The sequence below is a fragment of the Diadema antillarum genome, unplaced genomic scaffold, assembly GCF_040938485.1.
Source record: "Diadema antillarum isolate AM-2024a unplaced genomic scaffold, OU_Dant_1.0 scf00000009, whole genome shotgun sequence".
In the NCBI taxonomy this organism is placed as follows: Eukaryota; Metazoa; Echinodermata; class Echinoidea; order Diadematoida; family Diadematidae; genus Diadema; species Diadema antillarum.
In genome coordinates this window covers 1409841-1417564 of record NW_027270898.1, presented here as the reverse complement: position 1 = coordinate 1417564, position 7724 = coordinate 1409841, and positions in this window count along the sequence as shown.

Here is a 7724-nt window from a genome sequence, read left to right as displayed (position 1 = left end):
ACTTAATCTGAAAAAGACAAATTTTATGTGTTTCTATAACAAGAAGCACAACAATGAAATGCAACATTTAAATATTATGGTGGATGGTGTATTATTGGAACAAAAAGAGAGTATTAAATTCCTCGGAATATATATAAATGAAAATATGAAATGGAACGTTCATGTACAATATATTTCTGATAAAGTATCTCGTAATGTTGGTATACTTCAAGAGTTAAAGTATTATGTCCCTCAGAATATTTTATTTATGTTATATAATTCGTTGATATTATCGCACATTTCTTATTGCAACATTGTATGGGCAACTTCAAAAAGCCACATTGATAGTATATTACTTTTGCAAAAGAAAGCAATACGTATATGCACCAACTCAGGTTATCGAGACCATTCAGATCCTTCATTCGCAGAATTAAGAACACTTAAGGTAAATGACATTAATTTTTTGCAAAACTCACTCTTTATGTTTCGCTTACATAATGGTCAGTTGCCATCTTCTTTTTACTCACTATTTCAATTAAATAAGGAAATACGTTCTTATCCAACAAGACAATCTGATAAGTTTCACTTGTATAATCCCAAAACAGTGATGGCTCTGAAATCTGTCAGACACACCGGACCCGATGTTTGGAATTCTCTTCCTTCTGAAATTCGAAGTTTAAAGTCCATGTATTCTTTTAGGAAGGCTGTAAAAACAATGTTGTTATCTGAATATCAGTAATTCCATTGTCATTGTTATATACAAGAAATTCTTTCGTACAAATATCGACACAATTAATCTATTATGTAATAATGATTACACTTTGTATGTAACCGACCATGACCTGTATCAACTGTCCACCTGTACCTCGTTGAGGAAATATTTTGTCATGTCTTGCTAATCAGTGATACAGGTGACTTTACTTTGTAGAAACCTTTAGTGAAAGCAGACAAACCTCTCCTTTCCCTTTCTCCTTTCAACTATCCTATCTCTATGCAAGTCATCCCTCCCTCCTATTCTCCTTCCGATGTACATTATAATATTATGTTATGCTACGGGGCTGCACGCAAATCAAGCTACGCTTATGCTGTAGCCCCTCTGTATCATTCATTGTAGTATGTTTTGTTGTACTTTTGCTGTACATTGTACACAGGCAATGAACAAGAAAATACTTATATATATTATCATATTTATGTTTGTACATGAATGTGTGTATGTACAATGATGATACAGAAACCAATAAATCAAATCAAATCAAATGAACTGAAATGCAATAATATACCGTGACTTTTGTAATCATACCAAAACAAAGTTGTTGCGGAAATTAAGGGAACTGCTGAAAAGTAGGACTTATAATTTAATTTGCAGTCCCCTCATGAACAATACTAGTACCCAATATCAGTGTGGCACAGTCCCGTTTTTCCGAGATCGCGAATTATGTCGGAAAAGTGGGATTTTGCTCAGTCATGAATTATTCATGCGTTGCCTCTCGGTTCGGTGCGTGTCTCGCTCCTGTACAAAGTGAATGGGCTTGTTCGTCCTCTGTGAGACGTGTCGGTTTAAAATAATCACCTAAAATAATGCGCAAGGTAGACAATTCTAATTTTCACTTATGTGTTATATCAATAAATAACTTCTTGATAGCGACCATGTTTAATTTTGATCAACCCTGCGCAATTTTGGCAGTGAATGCTTAAACACAAGCATCGTTCAAATCAAGCGGTTGCTAGCCTCCTTTCAGGAATATGTGAATTTGCGATCATGCATAGCCCTGTAGAGGGTATACGCATGCACAATACGGACACGTTAGAGACAGTCCTAGTCAGTGAATATGAACTTAAAAAAATAAGGTAAATTGCCTAAAAAGGAAAGGAGTGACACAGGATGAAAAGACATATGCACAGTGTAGGATGTTTCGTAGCACAACTGAACCATACATACACATCAAATGTGAAAACTTGAACATTTTCTTAATCACTACTCCCAATGGTAAACAGTGCCTTTAACTCGCCGGGACTGCCTCCCACAGTGGCAGGGTTGGGAGACCCGCTGCGATTGTACGGTTTATACCACGGGCATGTTTATGCTTACCTCGTACTCAAGCTATAGAATTCAGATAATCCTTCAAAAGCTTGGCATGATCACTAACAGTCTTAATTGATGCCACTAAATCAATATGTGACAAGCACAATTCCTGCCGAAAACGAAAACGGGAGAAACTTGAATGGAAGACGCAGTATTAATGGAGTATGGTGTATAAAGATGGAGGGTGGCAGGAAAGTATAGGCCTCAGAGTCATGCGACTGAACTATTTTCACTTGTCCAGAATAATGAAAGAGTACTTAACTTCAATACCTCTTTCGGTAAGCATTTTTATTTCATGAAAAATGTAATTTGGAGTTTGGTTTCCTTTGAATACTTGTATTAGAGAGGATAGCACATGGACACAGCCAAAACTTAACCCTCTAAATAAAACCAAACTTTTTAACAATTTTAAGGAAGTGTCCTATTTTCCTCCAGCCTACATTTCTCGATTTTTCTCTTCTTTGAGTTCTCATATTGAAATGTATGTTTGCTTGTGTTTCTTTTTCTTTTCAAACTTTCATTCAGAGTCTTGATTCTGAATGTAACAAAATGGAAAAGAAACAAAAATAATGTTTAGCATGGTAATTCATCTTTTCTATAGCAGTTGGTTATCCCATCACTATCAAGATCCTATAACTTTGTTGCTGAAAATATCGAGTGCGCGTCACGAGTTCGACAACCACGAATCTTACAGCCTACGAGTCATATAGCCCATGAATTCTACACTAAGTAAATACGGCCCATGAGTCCGACACTGGGCAAATACGGCCAAAGAATTCGACGTTAAGCAAAAATGCCCACAATATCGGCACATTAAGGCTCGTGACGTAATGTCGGTTTCGTGGGCCCTTTTTGCTCACTGTCGAACTCGTTGGCCTTGTTTGCCTGGTGTGGAACACATGGACTTTCTTTGCCTAGTGTCGCACTCGTGGGCTGTATGACTCATGGACCTGTTTTTTTTTTTCCAACGTCGAACTCGTGGGTCGTATGACTTGTGGGTGTCGGTGTCGTGGGATGACCCCAATATATTCTGCATGGCCTTTAAGACGTTCTTTGATGAATTATGTTCTATTCTAGTAAAGCAGGGCGTGAATATTGTGGGGAAGGCAGACAATTAATGTAATGGAAACATCTGAGTGCACTCCATATCAATGCAACAAATAAAAAATAAAAGGGTTAGATAAGTTACAGACCAGGATGGGACTGTGACAGAGAGTTTTATCTCAAAACGTGCTAACTCCGTTTTTGTTGAGATGAAATATTTGCATTTAATGATGTTAAAAAAACGAAAGTACTGAGAAAATACATATACTGGATATCCTTAACCATATCCTCAAGAATATTCTTTGTTTCAAGTGATGTATCACTAAAGAGTTTGTTTTTGTGTTGTTCTTTCTTTCTTTGTTTTGTTTTGTTTTGTTTTGTTTGTTTTTGTTGTTGTTGGTGGGTTTTTTTTTTCTGGGGGGGGGCTCTGTCTGACTTACATTATGTTTGAAAACGGCGCTCAGACAATCTTTTTCATTTATTTCTCCCATCATTATCAAAATCCTAAATCTGTGTTGCCGAATATATATGTCTGCGCTATACCTTCAACATGTTCTCTTTTATATGTTCTCTCTTTTGGTGATTCAGAGTGTGCAATATATTGGTGGGGGAAAGGAATCAATCAACGTAATGGAAATAGCTATAACACCATGTCCTTCACTTCAACTTTTCGTCAAATTACAATAGATTAAAGTTTCTATCATACTTTTTTTGATTAGATATGGATCGACAACGCGAAGTCCCTGGAAGCTGTATAGTTGGAAAATGTATTTTTAGTGAATCCTATTTTTTCTAGTCTCACGCATCACAATTAGCAGCAATGTAGTTATATCATGCATAGCAAACCGCTACCTCGTTTAAGGTCGTGCATTATTTTGTATGATTACGTGTATATGAACACTGCGAGAGGTCCAAATACGTTGAAAATGATTTACTTGCCCAAAGACTCCTGCATGCATAATTATTTTCTTATGACATCCAGTTATTAATATCATAATTACAATCCATTTAGTTGTATACTGGCGTGAGCAGGGATAAGAAAACTTAAAATAATATGACCCATTCAGACACCCTCTTTTTGGTAAATTCTGGCATAATAGGCCTATGATGCCCATTGACAAATAATTATGTGCTATTGAAACTCTGCTTCGTGTTCAAAGTTTTGGAATGGGTTCACGACTTCTGCTTTTTTGGAGGTTTTGACCATGTAGATTCCTCATACAATATGGGACCTTGATTACTGACAAAAATCATTCATTTTGCCTACAACTAATCTTCTCTTGATCAGAAATATGTTATAATTTTGCTTCCACGCACCTTTTGGAATAGTTTGCCCTGCAATATCCAAGATCCTTACTTTTCAGTGTAAGCGACTTCTCGCACATTTTGTAAGTCCTGTTTTACTGTGCTCTTCGTACACTTGGTTTTACTGGTATGGTACTTCATGATTCAGCGTACGTCTTGAAGAATGTTTTTTTTTTTCTTTTTTAGTGTCTCATCATCAAAAACTTATTCTCTCAGTGATTTCATTCGGACTTCTACAGACACGTGTGTTGCGGGGGTTTTGTTGGTACGTGATGACCGGAGTGACTGCGCATGTGCTCTTAACAAGAGGTGACTCAATGAGGGCAGGTGAGTTAGAGGGCAAGAATGAAGTGTGTATCTTTTTCTTGGTTAAAATGTAATATGCTGTCGTCAAATGTAAATAACATAACTTTCATGTATTTCTCGACTGCCTGTGAGCCAAATATTGCCCGCGATGGTGTTCTGATTGCTGGCCGTGTTGTATACCCTGACTGGGAAAGATTTAACCAAATTCCTGTAGGTGCAGTAATAGATTCAGATTTAGCGTGGAAGAATCATTATGATAATGATTATATCTTCAATGTCTCAAAATGAGTAGATAACAGTTAGCAAACTGAATTACACCCCAAAAAAAACCTTCTTCACTGTACAATGCGCTCTTTATATCTATGTTACCGCAATTTAGATAATTTTTCGGCAATAAAGGAGGAAAAGATTTCCCTCTTTTTATTCCAGACAAAAAAGGAAAAAGAAACACATACAAACACACACACATTTTGTACCGTAGCAAGTATAGATCCTTTATTCTACAAATTTAATAGGATTATTTTGGGGGATACTATATTGCCTCAAGCACTATTGCTTTTGATGGTCTCACCGTCTGCATTAATCAACTGTACTTACTCTATATGCCTATATAGAACAAGTTTTTATCTACGTATACTGTATATTACTCGCTTGTTTATGACCTGATCATGCACGTCGTCATTAATGATATCACATTACTGTTGTTATCACTAAATGTTCTGAAGGCGGAAAAGTATCTGCAAACAAACAAAGAAACAGACAAATTAGTAATGCCCGTCTTTGATTAGTAATACACACTAAATTGCATGCTTAAGTGCCTGTCTTGGAAGCCATCAAGGCCATGTCCAAGGATATCTAGCTTTGCAACACAAAGGACATTGACCCTGGACAGAGAATAATACTGGTAATGACTATGATAATGATGAATTATAGCGTCTAAATAGCGTCATTTGTCCCCTTTTGAATGGCCCTCTACAAGTCTTTAACTTGCTGGGCGTCGTCATTGGTAATTTCGGTCATCCAGGTAAAGTGGTATACGGTTGAAGACGGGAAATCGCCAGAAATCTGAAAATGACAAAAAGCAAATTATTCAAAGCACACAGACTAAGCACGGAAATCAACATGATAGGTCACATAGATACACACACACACACACACACAAAAAAAAAAAAAAATAGATGGTCATGATAGACAAATATGTAAGATAATAATATATATGATAACGCAAGTAGTTCAACACACACACACATTTACATAATGCATGTACAGTACATTTTAAATGCTATGAATTATAAGTTTCGTATGTATCAAGCTGTAATCATTTTGAGCTCACTCTCGCCTTCTCTCGCTCACTCTCCAGCCACTACAAAGTGTCATCATGGTCATGATGACTACAATCTCAATTACACCGTTCCCATGGTGAGGCGATGTCCAGTGAGGTTGTTGAATGGTCAGCATGTGCAACTCATCCCAAAGCTCATACCTTACAGTGTCAGCGAGTCGTCTTCTTGTCCGAGAAAGAGGACCAGCCGCCTATTTCCATCTGGCGACCGAGTCTGCAGCGTACCAGGTAAGAGACCTTAATGGAAGAGAACGATCGCTTGTCGTAGGAGATGAATCCGACTTCAAAGCACGCACTAACTGTAGGCCTATCTTGTGGTGGCCATAACCTGGGTGGCTTCCACATGAAGAACAAAAGCACTATCAATGGGTTAAGCAATGAGCCAGTTGCGTTGCTATGTCAGTGCATACTTGAAGGTCCCCCTCCCCCGTTAGAAAAAAATGACTATAGGCCCTAAGAAATAATAGTACCCAAGCCGAATTGGTCTATTATGCGGTATAACTATGCAACCGAATTGGTCCATATGCGGTATAACTATACACAGCCCAATCGCTGTAAAAAACCGCACGGTGTCTGATCGGGCTATACGCGGTACAAAATTCTGCTAAAAATCATTACCTTGAATAGACTGTTTCTGCAATTATTCATAGATATTTCTTTTCCAGCCTAGTCATTTCATTCACCTGCTCCGTCTCATTATAGGCAGGAATCAGGGGCGGATCCAAGAATTCCGTAAAGGGGAGGCGCCTTTACCAAATAAGATTAGGCACCCCCCCCCCCATTTTTTTCCTTTTACTTCTTTTGTTTTAACAAAAAAATAAAGAGGGGGCACGCGCCCGGTGCACCCTCCTTTGGATCCGCCACCGGGAATTCACTTAGATGTTGCTATAGGTTGGGCAAGTCTCCGGTAATCTTGTTGTGAAGGGCAGCTTTGTGAATAAAGCATGCATAAAGTCTTTACATTGCATTAAAGATTATTTATGCATTACAGAACCGGTCTCAATTTGTCAAATTCCTTGTAACGACTTGTTTACTATCTACAGACGCCTTACTGCTTACGCAAGGTTATGGTGTAAAATTAAGATCTTGTAGCTAGAGATAGGTCTATGTTTCACGAAGAATGTGATTTCGTCCGTTCCATCTCTTCTCATGCGTCAATATGGCAGCAAACATGAAATTATTGCAGGAGGTATATAGTTTTAGTGCCATGTTGAAAACATAAAACTTGGAGTTTGATATGCAATACAATGTATCATTTTTTTTTTTACGCTGAACTGTTTCTGCTTGAGACTGAACCTAAGCCTTGATGGACATAGCGTCTAAAATGATATGTATCACGAGAGTCCTCATTGAATTGATTGACACAAATACATTTTTAACGGCGATTCACAATTAGCAGTGGGTATATGATAAGGCTTTACCCATCCTTGCCGACAGCTATGCAACAGTATAGGCCTACATAGGCCCTGCGCTCAAGATTAACATTCAAGGTGACGCCACAAACATGCAGGGAAGCTATAGTCGCAACCATACAATCAACAGAACTATTGTTTGGATTTTATGCTCTTTCCGTTACATTAGATACCACATTATGATTGTTTTGATATAATTATCTCAAACCAGAGGAGTATAATTTTGTAATTATACTTTCATTTTTATTCTAAT